This window comes from Sturnus vulgaris, chromosome 9 (assembly GCF_052056855.1).
Source record: "Sturnus vulgaris isolate bStuVul1 chromosome 9, bStuVul1.hap1, whole genome shotgun sequence".
NCBI classification, from domain to species: domain Eukaryota; kingdom Metazoa; phylum Chordata; class Aves; order Passeriformes; family Sturnidae; genus Sturnus; species Sturnus vulgaris.
Window position 1 is genome coordinate 30,822,410 of NC_142251.1, and position 18,686 is coordinate 30,841,095.

At 44.1% G+C, this 18,686-nt stretch overlaps 2 protein-coding genes across 4 annotated transcripts in view; one reads left to right on the forward strand and one right to left on the reverse strand.

Moving 5' to 3' along the window:
- TNR (tenascin R) overlaps window positions 1-18,686 on the forward strand; it is a 78,055-nt gene that overhangs the window by 14,931 nt on the left and 44,438 nt on the right. The gene's annotated exons all lie outside the window — the stretch shown is intronic.
- Window positions 12,257-18,686, reverse strand: part of LOC106852196 (tenascin-N-like) — a 98,766-nt gene continuing 92,336 nt past the window's right edge. Inside the window, exon 7 of the mRNA XM_088170364.1 lies at window positions 12,257-12,572. The gene's annotated coding sequence lies outside the window, so the exon portion shown is untranslated. The remainder of the gene's footprint in view (window positions 12,573-18,686) is intronic.

The window sequence follows — 18,686 nt, forward strand, 5'->3', positions numbered from 1 at the left end:
TGCTCTTGGTTTACTCCCCTCTCTCCCTGGCTAGGGGATTAAATGCACTTTTTACAGTATGTCTGGGGTGAAAAAGAAAACCCACCTGGATGACTCTGCTCTCCCCCACCGCCATCAGGTCTCCACACATCCCACAGGGTCAGATGCTGGAGGGGATCAGGGACAATCACCTCATTCTGGGGACAGGACCCTGCAGGGACACCCATGCCCCAAGGCACCTGGCAGCAGTCATGCTCCCCTTACCATTGGAGACAAGTTTTTACAACCACTTGGACAAAGAGTAGTTTTTACAACAGTTTTTACAGCTTCTAAAGCCACTGAGTTGCAGTTCTGGCATCTCAAAATGGGCTGTCATTAAAGTACCAGGATTGCAGGCCCCATTGGTTGCCGATTATTCTTTATTATATCAAAGGCACACAGAGGAAGCAAAAAAATAAAACAATCTGTGTGATACACTCTTCTTAGAGTTAGTAACTAGACTGTCCTACATAGCATGCCGGGTTTGTGTCCAAGGAGTGTTGATGATGTGAATTGTGAGAAATGGATTTGGAAAGGATTTTTAAAAGCTCTGTTTTTAGGGGGTACAGAAGTGGTATAATTGTACTAAAACCTTGAGGTTTTGTACATAGGATGATGGGGAGTAACATTTAATTGTGGATTTTTTTGGTATTGAAGCTTAGTACAAAATTTTACTGTAAGAGAACTAAGATCTTTTAATTTTTGAGGTTTAAAGGATGTTTTAAGAAGATTAGGGGCTTAATGATACTAATTGGTTATGGGATTTGTTTTGTTGGCAACTTGACGTTAATAATTGTTACGGTTAGGTATTGGCTATATTTTGGTTGGTACTGGTACACTGATTAAGCAGGTTGTAAAGAGTTTGGGTTTAAATTAGTTAAATATATGGTGTTTGAGTTTGTTGGCTTGGCTAAAGTAATTTAAACATTTTGTTTTGGTTGATTACCAGGCATATTTGTACTGTAAAAGTACGTAAGCAAAATTAATAAGTACAAATATATTGTTTGATTTAACTTTTTGTTTAGCTACTTTTGCAAAAGGTTTTTTTATTAAATTTAATTTTAAAGTAAATTTTTTTGTACTTTTGGCTTTCTAAAAAAATTTGTTTAAGGATTGTTGATTTGTTTATACTTAATTTTGCATATTTGGATATTTTGGGATGGTTTTTAATACAATAGATATAACGTTTTTGCTAAAAGAGTTTTATGATACTAATGATTTTTATAGTTTTAGCATTGACATAAAATTTAAGGTTTGTAGTTTTTGCAGGTTGGGTAGGGGACTTTGGGTATGAACTGCAGGTTTTTTGTGCGGTTTACATTTGTGTGCTTGTTTCTTTGCTTGTGGAATTGCCAGTGTGCTTTTGTGTGTGATACAGCTTTATGTTTTTTGCTGGGATTCACTTAGGTTTTGTACTTGTGGAAACAAGCAAACTTTTTGCTTTAGTTTATTAAATGAAATAGACTTGTAATTTGTTCTGCTTTAGGATTTTTTATTAAAAGTGGAGGATATTCTTTAGTTTTGTTTGTGTGTTATTTGAAAAATGCTTAAAAATTGGTGGACTGGGTTTGTAAATGGGCTATTTAAAAAATTAAAAATGTATAAAGCTCTAACTTCGAGGCATTGCTTAGGCTATATTTTTTCTTTTGTTGGTCCAAAATGTGTTTTAGTGTGATGTGTTTTTTTAATAATTATTTTACTTGTGGGAGAGTAGGGAATTTGAAAAGTGTGACAAATACTTCAGTTCATTAAAAATGTGGCTAATTTTTGAGTCGTGTATGTAGGGCTTATTTATTTATTTATTGAGGTACACTTAATGAAGCAAAAGTTTGTAGAAAATATGATTGGCTGGTTTTTTTGTGTGGACAGAGGCAAAAAATATACTTGTAAAAGTGTCTACTAACACATGAATATTTTGATTTTTTTTAAAAAAACACGGGTATTTGGTAATATTTGTTTGTTACAGTTGCAGGTTTTGTAATTTTTGTGGATTGACAGCTCTTGTAAAAACAGGAGGTTGTACAAGTTGACAGCTAGGGTAAGCATTAATAATGGCTTTTGCTTGATTTTTAGAGATGTGAAACATTTGTACAAGTGTTTGTACATTTTGATGGAAAAAGGCATGACTTAGTTTTGCTTGTTTAAAAATGTTTGGCAAAGTGTTGGAAACAACTATTTGGTTTTGTTGGGGTTTTTTGCTAGGAATTCTGGAAGCAAGGAATGAGCACTGATATGAGACAAAATATTGGTTAGTTTTGTATTGTAAAATTGTATAAAGACATGAAAGTTAATGATATAGAGTATTATTTGTAACATTTTTAAAAATTGATTTTTAATTTTTTTTAACAATGCTAGTAACATAAGGTGAATTTGTAATTAAATTAAAAGGTTTTGAAAAGAGTTGGAAAGTTCTAACAACTGTGGTTAGTTTAACAATTTGAGGAGAGTTTTGTACTGTTTGAAAATTTGACTTTATGTTTTGGTCATTTGATGTTGCTATACTATTATTGATTTGTGTGGAGTTTTTTTACTTATTAGTGAAGAGAGTTATAGCATTTAACGGCTCTTTACTTAGCATGGGTTTTTCTTTAAAACTTAATTTTGCTTGCAATAATTTGTGGCTTGGGTAATGAATAGAACAAACACTTGAATAATTTAACAATGTAATTTGCAAGTAGTTTGAATTTTGCAAAGTTCAATTAAGGTAATTTTCCATCAGTGAACGTTGTCAGCAGTCCTACCCCGAGACCTGAAACTCTCTGTCCAGCTCATATAGGGGACCACAGGGACATTGCAGTAGTGTCACTAGCATCACTTCAGTGAAGGATACAGCCTCTCGCCCCCAAAATTTTGGAACCTTTCTCCTTCATTACTCCAGCCTAGGATGCCTCTTTTTCAATCCCAATACAGGGAGGACCTTGGAGCACAAGGCTGGGTGTTGATAGGACCCAAAAATTCCTATGCAGTTATTAAGAAAATAATTGAGAAAACGGGAACAAGCAAAAAAATCAGTAGGAGAAGAAACATTTGAGGCCTTTGTGTTATTCGGACTCTTTTCCTGGGGAAAATAGGGAAAGAGGGTGGTGGTCCAGGGTACCAAACACGGGGTTTACTCCTCTGTTTCCCTCTCTGTATTCATCAGTGACACTGTTGGGGATGTTTTCTTTGGAAACACACTGGGATGGATTTTGCTGCATGAAAGATCATCTCCTATTAGCTCTCAGTACTGGAGCAAGCTCTTGTTGGGATGGTTTTATCTGGCTGACACTTGAGGTTTGGGACTTCGGGTTTTCCCTTGGATCTATTGACCCCAAGGGTCTGCTGGGCTTACTAAAAATAAGAGAGAAATGTTAAAAAGTCACTTTAGCTGACTCCAGTCTTTTTAAAAAAGGGCTCTGTTCGAGAGGTGGAGGACTGGATGCCTCAGTTAGGTTGTTTTAATTAATCTGTATCAGCATCCCCTTTATCCCTTGTGACTCACACCTGGTCCTGCAACCTCTCTGTGGAGTGACCATGGCCAGGCTTTCTTTCTTGCCCCTCCCCGTCCCATCCATGTCCCAGTCACCTGCTTCATCCTCAGGCTGGGATGACTTAGTGCTGTGGTTGCTCTGGAGTGTTTGGGGTTTATTGCTATTTTTATTTTCCCCCTCAATTGGAAAGGAGAAGGGATGATTTGGGACTTGTTTTCCACTCAGTTTAATTCATTTTTAATCGGCAGACGGCAGTAATTTGATACAGACAATCTTCTCCAGCTGAGGTTAATCAGGACGGAGCCAGCCTTTCACTTGCCATTATTTAGAGAGGCATTTTATAGAAATACTGTTAGAGAGATTATTTAACCATATATTTGTTTTCATTGTGTACACAGCTTTTTCATGGGCTTCCCAGTATTTAATGCTGAGAGATTTTATTTATTTTTGTCATTTTGTCATTTGGAGGAAATTCAGGCCTGCCAAAGTGTGTGGGATGGATAGCCCAGGAGGCTGCAGTAATCTGTTCAGACCATCTGGGCCCCAGCTCCCAGAGCAGCCTTGATGGGGGCTGGAAAGCTTTGGCAAGCCTCAGCCACATCAGCATGGGATTTTTTTTGAGGTATGGTGATAGATAGAGACCCTGATGAGGATGTGCTGGCTCCTATCAGTCCCTGCAATGCAACGCTGGTCCCAGTGCAGCAGCTCCTTGGAATGAGCAAGACAGTCCCTGGCGGGGCATATTAAGGTTGCAAGTTGGAGCAAAATTTGATCAGAAGATGGTGCCAACCCTACAAAAGGTGAAATTTAAACCATGAAGCAGCTGAATGGTCCAGGACCCAGGCACCAGAGCAAAACTTTCCAGCCAGTGGGGACCAGTGAGTATCCATGCCACCTCCAAAAACACTCTCCCAAGGATAGAAGGGAGCAAACCCAGCCCCTTACACAGCTGCTGAGCAAATATTAATTTACTCTTACAGCTGTACACGGGCACTCTGAGGCCATGCCCATGTAGAAAACCACTTGTCAGCGAATCCCCTGGGGCTGATGCTTTGCAAGGAAAGAACAGCAGCTCTTGACACATCAGAGGTGTCCCCAGAGCAGGCAGCACCTGCGTGGGGGCCCCGCTTGTTTTTGTCTTGTTGCAAGGAGTAAAACTCTGTCTGGAGACAGTAAATTATCCCCTCAGCTGGTGTATCACTTAGGTAATTGAACTTCAGTTAAAGACTCCCCGAGGGGCTCCCTTCTTAGCCCAGCATTTTGTGGGGTTCCTGCTCCTGACCACAGCCCTGCACATCTCCTGGCTGCTGTCTGGGATTGTAATGGATGCGTGGAAAAAGCTTTTCTGCCTGGTCCAGGTTCCATCTTGGAGGTGACAGATTATTTACAGCCTGCTCTTACAGAATGTGGGCTAACAAGCATCAGGATCAGTCCCTCATAAGGGGCTTTGTAGAAGATGGCGCTACCACAATTCAATCTCAGAATTATTTACTGTCCTTGCCAAAAATTTCCATCTTGTTGAAGCTTGTAATAACCTCTGTGCTCTACTGTCTGTCATAACTGTGTTTTTCAGCAAGGCAACCTGTGTTTTCTTTTAATTTATAAAGCTTCCCAGATGTTCTGGCTCTGCCTGTGCAGTGAGCAGCCTGGGCAGCACAAACCTGCTAGCCAGGGCTTACTGAGGGTGTTATTTTAATCCCAAGGTTGTTTTCCACCATGCTGTGGTGCTCCTTGCTTCTTTTGTTTAGTATAAAACCCAAAGTGCAGGTGTCAGGTCGTGGTAGAGAAGCAGCTCCTCCATCTGTTCTCTCAGGAAATCCCAATCTATGCTTTTTAAGATTAAAACTGTGGGTATGGATTAAACCCAAAAGCCAGAAGAACCAGTCTCCATCCTCATGCTGTTTCCCAATTTTTCAGTCACATATTTTCCCTTGATCCCAAAAGAACTTAGATTTCCTGCTGTCCTGTGTTATATTCAGCCTTTCCCAGGCTATCACTGAAGTGTGGAAAGGCCATAGCAGGGTGTTTAAATGCTCTTCCCAAATCCTCGTGGGAATGGCAGAGCAATAATGCCCTGCATCCCTCATGGAAGGCACTGCCCCATGGTTAGCAGCAAGTTCATCTCCATTAGGTGCCCTTACAGGCAGTGAAGCAAAGAAAGAATAGGAAAGTGATGCTAAGTGCTTCATCTCCCTCTCTTTGTTTGCCTTTAACCAAGACAGAATTAGGAAAAATTTCCCCAGATTTTGCAGGGGGGGGCACAGTGTGGAGCTGGGATCTGTTAACTGCCCCTGCATGGCAACTCCCTCTCCCTTCATTAGCTCCGAATCAGCTTTCCCATTCCAGTGCTCCCCGGTGGCGTCTGTAGGGCAGCTGCACACCATGGGGGTCACCAACTTCCTGGCTGTGCCTGTACCTACACTCCCCTGTATTTATTTATAGCTTCTATTTTTCCCTCTGAGTCGTACTCCCTCTTAGCTTTGCTAAGCCAAACTAGTACAAAATCTGATAAGCACAGGGTAGCTTTTCTCCCGAGGGATATATTATTTATGAAGCTTATCGATTGTGGGAAATAACCCAGGGGCGTTCCAACATGACCTACATCCCCTCTTACACCAGAGCTGTTAATTACCTGCAAGCTGCTACCAGCTTCTCTGCCCACAAGGGTTAGGGATGTAAGGAATATCCACCTCTCCGTTTCCTGGAGCCACAAGAGATGGGCATCGCTCTCACTTAAACCCCACATGCTGTACCAGTCATCCAAATTTGCCTGCCTCAGGTCCCAGCCATTGCTTCTATGCTGCCTTTCCCTGCTGTAAAGGGCTCTTTAGTACCTTCTTTAGTATTTCCCTGTCTTGACAGTTCTTATAGGAAGCCATGAAGTCACCTCTCAATCTTTGTGATAAACTAAGCAGACCGAGCTCTCCAAACCTGGCAGTTTTCCCATCCTTGAGAAGTTTTGTGACTCTCTAACCACTCCAATCTCTCAGTGTCCTCTCAAGGAGCACGGGCACTGGACCTGCTGCCAGGGCTCTTGTCCTCTGCTGGGTCAGGATATATTATGGTACCCAGCTCCTCCGTGGCAACCTAAAGGGTACAACCCACTCTATGCCAGTCAAGAAGCCTTTTCCCTCCTCTTAGTGCTGATGAAAAAGCTTCCAAGGGCTGCTCCTGAGTCCCCAGTGTGTTTTCTGGAAGATGAAAGAGGTATGAATGGAGCAGAGGCAGGTCTGGCAGCTCGTGAGGTGGGCACACAGCTGAAACTTTGGTGTCAGCAACACCTACGGGATAACAGAACGGTTCAGGTTAGAAGGGGGTCATAGACCACTGGGGTCATCGAGTCCAACCTCCCTGCTCAAGCAGACCCTCCTGGAGCATATTACTTAGGATGTGTCCTGATGGCTTTCGAAGGCTGTGGAGTGTCTTTCCTTGGAAAACTTTCTGGGACGTGATGCTTAGTGTTGTACCATGAGAATTTATGAATCCTTGTGACAAAACCACTTTTGCTAATATCATACAGATATTCTTTTGATTTTAAAGGTCAAAAGGTCCCTAGAGCCATTGTCATGTGCTAGAGATGGAAAATCAGGCAGGGTCAGAGATGCTGCTCTGCCCAGGCAGGAGGTGGAGAGGCACTGCTGGCTAGAGGAGATGGTCATGCCTGGGAAGCTGAAACAGAGATGAGCTGAAGGATAATAGAAAGATAATGTCAGTAATTAAGGCTACAATGGAGATTAGGTGCTGGAATTGCAGAGGAAAGGGACGGGCTGTAATTACCTGCTCAGGGCTGGTGCAGATCAGTATATCATTGACCTGAATCTCAGTACTCCAGTACCCATTGCAGCTATAATACTTCAGGAAGATGAGAATGGCTGATAAAGGAAGCAATAACAGCAAAAAACTATAAAACCATAATGAAAAATAATTAGAGTACAACCATTGGTATGGGGATAGTTGGAATGCAGGGAAGGTGGAGGAAAGCAATGAGGAACATGGAGCAAGAGAAGCTGGTGATAGGGCTGATGGAGACACCGACTAGTCTGGATGGAGATGCAGTTCTCAAAGTCGTAATGGGAATAATTATGACTGCAATGGGGTGGTAATAAAGATAATGGAATCGTAATTGAAGAGGGGATGGCTGTAAAGGAGGAGGTGCAAATAACAGCCTTGTAAAGGAGATGATAAGAAAGATAATGAATGGTAATGGAGTTACAATGAGGGGACCACTGCAGCAGGTAGAAGGGGATGGTCGGTTTAACAAAGACTGATGCAAAGAAGATTCTATTTCTGATTCATCATGACGGGCTGTGCTGGAGGTGACCATGAGGCTAATAATAACTGAAGGGTCAATCCTTAAGACAAATGTAGGCATGCCATGAGCACGGCAGGACCACTGTCCCTGGAGACGCAGATCCTGGGGAGGGGGTATGTTGTACTGCAGCATGAGGTACAAAGCAGATGAGACAATAAAAAGCACTGTGACAAATGACCTGGGCTAGTCCTGCAATGTTTGCTTGAGGGCCGGTTTGCCCTTCAGAGTCTTGAACCGAGGAGACAGGGAAGCGGGGGGGCGAGAAGCAGCTACTGATAGCCTTATGCCCCCAGTAATGGCAGCCCACCACAAAGACGGGGATGAAGAGCCACTGCAGCAGAGCTGATGGGGATGGGAATTACCTGATAACGACAGGCAAGAATTAGGAAGGGCAGAGCTGGACACAAAAGTGAACACATCATCTTGCAGCAGCATGGGCACTAAGTGCCATAGGGAGACAATTCAGAAAGCAGTTGATGACATCATGCATTGAGGTGGTTGTTTTAAATCCTATGCGATGAGACAGATCTTCACCTCCCCCTAAAGCTCAGCTCAAGATCCTCAACCACCCCTGCAGAGCAGGTCACCCTCCCGAGGCTGCTTGCCACACTCCACCAGCCAAGCCCCATCCCATCCAGCACCACTCCCCCATCCATGAGCCTGGTTCTCCTGTCAGAGGAGAAAATTACATTCATTTCACTTCACTAGCCCTTCACAAACCCATGCCAGGTGTCACTTTCTAACCTCATTATCCTCCAGGTTCTTATAGATTGATTGCTTAATAACACCTTGCATTGCTCTGTTTTGAAGCCTTTAACTCCTGAAGCTGCCCCACTGCAGCTCCCAGCCTGCCCTGCAATGCTGGAAAACCCTGCACACTTCCAAGGTTGGATTAGTTCTGGAAGTACACCCAAGGGGGAATTCAGCAAGTCCTGCTAACACCTACACACTTGACTCCTCTAAATACCCTGGCAGGTCCTCTGTTCAAGCTGGACTCCTGCCCCATTTAATCATCCTGTCCTAATTAGCTGGTGCAAAGGAAGGCTGAAGTGAAATCCACAATGAATCCCTTCATTTGAGCAATACGCTGGGGCTTTCCTCAGCTCTCCTCCTTCCTCTGAATTTTCAAAAGGGTTTTGCCTAGCCTTAAATTGGACAACCCACTGGAGCTTTTTCTGCACCTTGCATCTCCAGCTTGTAGCTGCGTAACCACTGCTCCATGGTCCCTGTTGCCAGGTTTCTGGCACCAGGTCCCCTTTTCTGCAGGTCTTCTCCGTGTCTGAGATCCATCAAGCCCCTGCATCATCTTCCTCTTGTTCCTCATATGGGTTGTTGTGGTGCCTCTAACAAAGTCACTTTAAGTAATTTCCAACTTCCCTGTGCTCCTTAAGCCCTTGGATATCCTTCCCAGGAGCTGCGCCTGATTTTTGCAGCCCACAATCCTTACTCTGCTGTTTTCACTCCCTTTCTCATGGCATTCTTGGGTCCATTATTTCATTACTTATTTCCTGAAACCACCTTCCATTTCTTTGAGCCAGTTCTGCTCTATTATCCCAAATCAAGCTCAAAATAGCAGCTTTTCCAGTAGTCCTCATCACATTAGAGAGGAGATGTTGCAATAGTACACCCAGGGAACTGAAGAGCTCTGTCCTCCTCTATTACTCACAATGGAGTTTAAGTTGCCATTTACCACCAAGCTGGAGGTACTCTGGGTTTTAAGAGTCACTCACACCCACCCATCTCCTCTTTTTAACTCACATGAGGTCCGTCCCTCCGGTCTCACCCCTTTTAAATTGCCCACACTGAAGTTGCCTGTTCCCAGCCCCTTGCTAAACTACAGGACAAACACACCCCATTCTTGGGATACTGCTTTCCTTGATTCCTCACTTGTTCTTTCCCAGCAACCTCTGTTCATCCTATCAAATTCCTATTTAAGCCCTAGTCTGAGCAAGGCACTGTCTACATCAGCCTTTATATTTTGCCAATGCTCAGCCACATACAGACATCACCCTGCTATTTTGCTTTCTCCTTCCTTTTCTGACCTCACCACCACATTTTTTTCCTGCCATTTGTTGGCATTTCTTCTGTTCTCCTGTGGATAAGTGGCACCTCCTTACTTTGGCAGCTTGTCAGCAGGACCAGGTGCTTTTTCCTACTAAGGTGATCCCGACCTCTGTCGCCAACAGACACCCTGTAAATAGTAAGTGTCTCTGGTTCTGTTGGCCCCCAACTCATCTCTATCAGCCACCTCTCAGCACATTTGACCCAGAGCTCCTCAAAACCTTTGGATTCTGCCCGTGTCCAGCACACAGCATTTAATTGGCCAAAAATATCATCTGCACATGTCCAAGTAGAAAGGAAGAAGAAATATCCTTCGAATGCAAAGGAATCTGGGAAATAAATTGAAGACCTAACAAAAAAAATAAAATTAAGAGTGAGAAAAAAAATGGAAAAAGAAAAATGCTGGAGATTGCAGCAGCGTCAGAGATAACCCAGAGACTTTTTATCACTAAAAGTCCATTTTCAGTCACAGATGGGACTTTTTTCTCTCAATCACTTTCCCAACAGCAAACCATGAAGTTGCAATAACCTAAATCAAAGGACAAAGCAATTGCAAGTCCTTTCTCTCCTGGACAGTTGCCAAATCAAACTCTGCTAGATACAAGGGGGAATAAAAAAAAAAAAAAATCACTACAATAGGTCTCCCAAAGGGACAACAGAGCAAAGGTGAAGGATGGGAGGGGAAATTAGAAGTGAAGCTGTGCTCGACTTCAGGATGAACTTGTGCACAGAGCCCTTAATGACTAGCCTGCTGTGGCTGCCCGAAGAAGTTTATAGAAAAACCTCCCATTTTTGTCATCACCAGAGGCTCCATGCCTGATAAATAACAAGGCAGAAACTTTGTGAGCACTGTCATGTAACAGAAATCAAGGGAGGCAATGGAGCTTTGAGGAGAAACTGTAATAGTCAGTTTTCACATGCTGTTACTTGGAAGGTTTGTACCAGGAAAACGTCCCTTATCACCAATACAGGGAATGCCAGGGATATCAGCAGGAGTTTGTACAAGGATTTCAATAGATCAGGATATTTGCTGGTTATTTTGAAAAAGAGCTGCTTACAATGCCTGATGTAGGAAAAAAAAAACCTGAAAAATTCTAGAGCAGAGAAAAAAATATGAAAAATCCATGGAAATGCATGGGAAGGCACCAGGACACAGAGGTGGTAAGGATCAATGGCTTGTCCAACAGCCCTAGAATAAAACATTTAAGCTGTTTCGAGACTGCTTTCTCACAGAGCTCTCTGCTCAGCCAGTCTGTGAGTGCTCCAGCAATATTAACCACACTGGGAAATGCCCAGGGTTGAGGGCTCCCCTCAATCTGTTCATGAGTGGTACAATCCCTGCAAGGGACTTCCCTTTAGGGATGGCAAGATGGAGACAAAGAACAAAAGCCTAGGCTGGGGAGGAAAAAAATGTTATTCTGACCTGATGCTGGCTTCCAGAGGGAGACTCAGAGCAGGACTTCTCTTCCTAGCTAAGGGAAACCCCACAGAGTAAGAACTGAATTCTCCTATTGCACTCTGCCACCTGCTTCTCACCAAGTTCCCTGTCTTGTGTCTTCAAAATCTCTAGGCATCTGCCAAAGCCGTTCCAGGCTCTGTGATAAGCAAGGAATTCAAATCTGGGTGCAAGGCTTGTGGGTGAGGTGCTGTGCTGGGACCCAGAGGCACTGGGGTGTCTGTAGCAACAAGACCAGCTGCTGCTGCTGCTGGCTTCATCCACATTCTCCCCCTTTGTCAAAGGGACACATCCTGCTGCCAGCAAGGGAACCTTGAAGTGTGACAGGAGAGTAGAAAACCCAAATGTATGAAGGCATAAACATCTGGGCATAACCTCAGTGTGCTTCTGAAACAGAGCAGAAAATAGAAAGTGAAGTCCCCATTATTCAGGAGACGAAATTATGTTGTTTTGGCTTTTGTAGATGCCTGGGTGTTGGTGTACACAGTTAAAGCTCCCTGAGAAACCATACCGTGTGGGAAAATCCTACAGGAAGCAATAGCAGTGCAGCTAATGGAATTACTCTGAAATCCGCAGGACTTCACAGCTCTAATAGTGGTTTTAACCATCCAGTGCAGGTTTTCTTAGGGCAGTGAGAATCATTCTTGCCCTTCCATAGAGTATGATCTGCAAGAACCAGACGTTTTCTATTAAGATCGATTGTTTCCCTTGAAAACAATCACTCAAAACACATTTCCTGGAAGTTACAGTTTCTTCTTACTTCTTATTTTAAGTTAGGATTTGAGAGTTGGATTCTCCACTCTTGGCATCCACGGTCATTTAGTTTGGAATAAAAATCAGGTATGTCGCAGTCAAGAGCTTACTGGGACCCAGCTTTGGACTGAACCCAAATGTATAGTTTCCACTTCAGGGTTTGCCAGACAAACAAACAGAGGGGGGTTTCATGGTCATTGCTTGGTGTTCAAGCAGTGAGAGACACAACTTACTTTATAAAAATAGCCAGTAAGAAAGAACTGGTCAAAACTTGACTGGCATATATTGGAAAAATGGGAATAAAAACATCTCATCCTCCTCACCCTTAACTTAATCCTAGGAGAAAGAGGTTCTCTGATACAAAGGAGGCATCCCACAGAGATGGGGCTACCTTTAAAGTTCCTGCAGCATCACAGGTTTCTTTCATCTGGGCATCAGCTCAGTCTATGTCATCCTTCAGGCAAACACCAGCAGCTCTGACATTGGACCCTCAGGGCTGCACCTGAAAGTAGAAATAGAAAAGAAAAAAAGTATTTTTAGCCTCAGCTCTGTTCCAGAGCTCCCCAGGAGACACTGGGATTAAGGGGAGAGGAGATAGCAAAGCCCAGGAGGTTGGAAACACAGCTCTGGAGTGAGTGTGCTGGATGTGCAGTAGAAGCAGCTGCCTCCCACAGCAGAGGGGATGCCATCTCCCTCCCTTGTTTTTAGGGAGGAAAGATAAAAAAATAAGCAAAGGAAACATCTAAAAGGCCATTCCAAGCCCCAGTGCATAAGGTTGTGAAAGGCTGTGATCACCATGCTGTGAATCCTCTCCTGCATCTCTAAGGTTTTGTGCTGGTGCTGCCTCCTCACAGTCTTGACTGCACTCTCTGGAGCAGAGTGTGCAGGAGATTTAGTCTCCCCTGGCAAACTCAGCTCATAGGCAGCATCTGGCTCTCCACAAAGGTCACTCTGCTTTGTTAGCATCAGCACTTCAGCCAGATTTGGCAAGAGGAAGTCAAGACCCACCAAAATTTGGCTTTGCAATAGTTTCTTCTCCCTCCCCTTAATTTAAAATTACTTAGAAAATAAATTCTACTGAAACACGGCTTGAAAGATTTCCTTTAAACTAAGCTCAAGCTTCAGGGCCATTTCTCAACAAAACTCTACAAAGTTTAACTCCATACAGGTTTGTGAGCTGATTTGATATACCTCAATCTGCCTTTGCCAACCAACGTCGTACTCTGGCAGGCAGACCCAGCCTGAAGCCAGGAGCTGGAGCAGTGCTCAGGGGATGCTCCACTGCCCCCAGCAGGGCTCACAGACCTGCTGTTCAGGAGCAGATTTTCTCCCTGGTTCCATTTTTCCATGCATTTGCCAATACATGATAATCCTTCCAGCAGCCATGGTACTTTCTTCCAGCCCCAGGAAGCAACGACTTCCACAACTAATACAGTTTTATGGCTATTTAAGATTTGATTTAAGTTCCTGGTGTCACAAGAATTTTTAAAAAAAGTAATTTTTCAAGGAAGGCTGACATGAAATGCAGGCAGGTTTCCATCATCTATCCCCCTGCCCCCCCAAAAAAGATCCCCAACCTAGACTAGATATAAAGAAGTTTTTTCACAATTAGGGTTGAGAGGGACTGGCACAGGTCACCCAGTGAAGCTGTGGATGTGTGATCTCTAGAAATGTCCAAGGCTATCTTGGACAGGGCTCTGAGCAGCATGGTCTAGTGGAAGGTGTCCCTGTACGTGGCAGGAGGGTCAGATTAGATATGCTGCAAGGCCTCTTTCAGCCCAAACTATTCTATGATGATCCTTTGCTGACAAGAACATAATTACAAACTTAAATTAGACAGCTAGAGCTGTGTGAACCCAGCAGAGCCACCACAATTATTGGATGAATGGATCCCATCAGCACCAACACGTCTTACTTCAAAATTTTCAGGTCCCCAAACTAGCAAATCCCCTTATTTTTAAACTCAACATAAACTTGCATTTTCCTGTGGTAGGAAGTGCCTGGCAAGACCATGAGCTTGTCTGCTACAGGATGGATGGGCCCACCTTGGGTGCATCTGTGGCTGTGGCCCAACAATAAAGCACTTCTAGATAACAAGCCATCATCTCTCCCATGCCTCCAAAGCCTTTGTGTATCTCAGCCATAAATCAGTTTCCAGGCTTTTTCAGAATCAAATTCACACCACCAAAGCCTCAGGTCACACATACTCAAGAGCTCCATGGGAATTCAATGGTCACTAGAGTGCCTGCCAAAAAATATTATTTAAGCTCCTTGGAAAGGCAGGTACTTCAGTGGGAGCTCTATCATATTTTAATCATGCACAGGAGCATTATCCTGTGGTTTAAGTATAGCAAAAATACAAAACACTATATCCAGCAAGGATAAACAAAGTTTTGTTGAGCTTCTGAATGAGTTTTTAATCAGTTGAGGGAGAGTGACCTTGGCAGCTCAGGGGAAGCCATTCTATGTCTCAGTGTCCAGCAGCTTTTCTTCATGCAGATGCAGAGCTTGCAGATAGAGCAAGATCCTACTTCCATCTTTTAAATCCACACTCATCACTTGCCAGCGCAATAATCCAGGAAATACACCCAGAAAAAGCTCTGGGACATCTGGATTATGTTTGCCTTATGTGCTCAGGACAGAAGTTTCCATGTCCCCAGCACCCCTAGATGGGGAGAGTACTCTCGCCTCTTGACAGTTGTGCCTCCTGATTTTGGCAAACAGAAAGCATTTTACTGCCTCCAACTGTTCCTTCAAGTTTTGTTTAGACCATGCCAAAGTCTGTATGCTCCAAAGTGCCGATTTTTGGGGAAATAAGAAGGCTCTCAGGTCACCCTGGAAGGATAGAATAGCCAGTGACAGGCACTGGCACACTCAGAGCTGCACAAGCAGCTCACAGGAAATACAAAAGCAGCTCCGAGCCAGCATCAGCTGGGCACACCATGAAGTCCTGGCATGAACCAAGCCCCCTCAAAACCACTGATAAGGAAACATGGAGAAGGGAGACAAATGATGTGGCAAGACCTTCCCTCCCTGCCTTCTCCCCTCCATGCTTGACAGTCAGCTGTGAGAAGCTTAAGACTGGATGCTGGTTTTAAAATGTCATTTTTCTCAGGGCATGAAGATTTATAGGCAATACTCAAATCTTCTCCAAACATATGGCTGTCTTTATGATTAACTGCTATGTCTTTCTATGACTCTGGCTTTGCACAGATCAGGAGTTAACCACACATCTAAAAAATAGAGAATATAAATGTTGATATTTTATATAAACATGAGATACAGAAGACAGCACCATAAAAAACAAGACAGCAGAAAATCAACACAAGAAGCATACCTGAACTGCAGAGCACAAGACCCGTAGGCCACAGAAGATGGATGCATTTCCTCCTCTGTGACTCCCAGGAATGCAGCACACAAATACACACACACTGGGATGAGACAGAAGCATTCCTAGTGAGTCCTCTGGCATTTTTGCCACCCAGTATGAAAGACAACTTTCCATGGGCACCACATCAAACTTAAGATGTTCCTCTTGAAGCACAAAAAACCCAACCAACAAACAGCCCCCTTTCCTCTCCTTCTTACCCTACCTACCCAGAATATCTCCACCTCCTCCTGTATCATAATCCTCTACTCCTGACCTAGCTCAGCTGACATAAATGGGCACAGAAATTAGTGAAGGCACGTAGGCTTAAAGGATTTGATCCATAGCCTAATTAGCTGAGGCTGGCATCATCCCTCTAATTACTCATCTCACCTGCCCAATCTGCAGCACTTTTAGAAAGGAGAAGCACAGGGAGAAGAAGGTGGAATTTCAAAATAACTATTAGCAATGCTTGGTGTTTCTTTAGTTTCTCCAGAGCAGCCAACGCAGACTTGTGTCTAGCAGACTCAATTCTCTGCCAGGAAACAAAATCATATAGGAAAATTATTAAAATAACTTAAAAGCAGAAAGTCTTCTGTCAGAGCATCCTGCAGCACTGTACAAGCACTAATGTGGGAAAGTCCCTCTGTGAGGCACACCAGGACACTGAAGCTAAACACCAACCATGCTCTAACTTTAGGGTGTCCATCTATTTGGGCAGAAGACGTGTGAGATGAGTACAGACAGTCCTGGCTATCTGCCTGCCCCTGGCCACAGAGTTTTGGACCCAGTGGTTGGAGAGGAAATTTGTGATAAAAGCCCAGAACCCTGCAGCAGAATTTGTCATGTCCATGAGCTGCATGAAAAGAAAGTTTCTTCCACATACTCCCCCAAGCCCTACAAAATTGAATATTAGGAAAAAAAAGCATGTTAAACTGCTATTGATCTTCCAGCCAAGGCTTGCATTGAAAGAATATTTTTTCTGCATACTCCAGTTATAAAAGAAGACAAGGAATCAAAGACATCACAGCTCAGTTGTATCTCCTAGAGACCATATTAGACGTGGCAGGGCCAGCCAAGACAGGAAGAGAACCCACACAAATTTCAGACCAAATCGTAAAATTAAATATTTCCACAATTTAGACAGTGGAGTCATCCCTGTCACCCTTCCAGCCAAGCACGTGTCTGAGGGGTCTGTTTTCCTTCTCATGTGCATTTTAGTAGAGTATTTTGGATTTTGAGAAAGGAAAAGTGCTACATAGAAAGTTCCACCAAAGTGGACTTTGAGCTCTAATATATCTATCTAGAATGGAAAATTAGATTGGCAGCTGTTATGATCCAATTTTTAAAGTTCTTAGAAATACCTCTGCCTGAATTAAGGTGAAAACGAGACCATATGCCAAAGTCAATAGTATGGATTTTATTTGATAGTAAATATGAGAGAGAGAGAGAGAGAGAGGGAGCAAAAATAGGAAAGAGGTGGGGGGACAGAAAGAGAGTAGCAGAGACAGAATAAAGAAAATGCCACCCCTCTATGGATCCCACTGGTGTCCAGATGAGCCTCTCCAGCTGGTTTTCTGGTGGCGAGGGTCCCCCAGAAAGCACAGAATCCAATGGGTTGATATCTCTCAGGCCAGGTGGGAATGCCCAGGTACCTCCCAGGGGGAATGCAGTTTGACACAGTCTCTTGCAGCAGACTCTGGATGTGTTGCATCACCTTGCATCTCGTGCAGTCCTGTGGTGCAAAGCCTTACAAATGAGTCTGGGGGAGCACTTTGCTGGGGTCTTTGATGGATTCTGACACAGCTGCCCCCCTCATGGATGTCCCATGGATGTGGGGATAACACTTTCTGGGGTTGGGGTTTCACAGCTGGACCAGTTTGTGTAAGGGAGAATGGGTGCTCTGTGCCTCTGACTAGAGGTTACACCACACACCTGAAAACTCCTCCTCCGCCCTCGGCTGGGGGGAGTCTATGCAAACGTGGCCTCTGTGGGCTATGGTCTCTGCCATCCCAAACCCAGCCAGGGATGATTTTCTGCTGCATCTGGCTTTCCTGTGGAGGCATTCTTTTCCCTCAGCCTTGTTTACTTCTCCCCTAGACCTGAGAAGATTGAACCATAGTGTCCCTTTTATCTTATCTAGGCAGCTTAACTCAAGGCTCCAGTCAGGCATTTTCAAGGAGGAGTGGACTTCTATGGTTGTAGCTTCTTTATACAGTTTTTGCTATAATGGGAAGAACTCCTTCATAACAATGTTAAAGGCATGAACCATTTCAGTGACTGACAGCAGCACAGAAGTAAACTTCCAGCAGCTCATGGTACTATTCTGTAGGCTGTTATTTCATAGGAAACTGCTCTTGCAGTTTTGAAGACGTTCCCTCTTGTCACTCCAGGCTCTTGTCCAAAGTCCTTCTCCAGCTCTCTTCAAGCCTCTTTAAGGAATGGAAGGTGCTCCAAGGTCTCCCTGGAGCCTTCTTTTCTCCAGGTTGAACATCCCCAGCTCTCCCAGCCTGTCTGCATAGCAGAGATGCTCTGGCCCTCAGAGCTTCTTCATGGCTTCCTCTGGACCTGCTCTAACAGGTTGTCTTTCCTGTGCTGAGGACACCTAGGCCAGATGTAGCATTCCAGGGGTGGGATCTCGAGTAGAGGGAGGACATTCCCTCATTGACCCACTGCCGAAACTGCCCACCAAGAATGAGAATCGATTCCTGGGCTATGAACACACGGTGCCAGCTTATGTCCAGCCTTTCTTCTGCCATTACTTCCAAGAACTTCCCAGGGTTGCTCTCTATCCCTTCTTTCCTCAACTTGTATTGATAGCAGGGGTTGCCCCAGCCCAGATGAAAGGCCTTGCTCTTGACCTTGGTGAACCTCATGAGGATCCCATGGGCCCACTCCTTGAGCTTGTCCAGCCTCCTCTGTCTGAAATCTCTTCTAACACTCTCCTATCTGCTCTGTTTCAGGACTGCGTGAGAAACAGTCCAAGTCCACCTCAATTAGTAGATTGAGTTTGCTAATTTTACAGGGCTGTCCCACTCCCAGCAGGCACCAAGGGGCATTTGCTCCTCACTTTCTTTAGGAATAGTATGCAGCCAGTAATTTCTCCATTTTAAATTGCTGCACTCCAACACTGCAAATATTTTCAGCTGTTTGCACTGTTGCAATTGCTGCCCAAGAGACCCAGTTTCTCAGTTCACCAAGCCCTACTCAAATGGCCACAGCATGTTATTTGTCATTATTTATCTATTG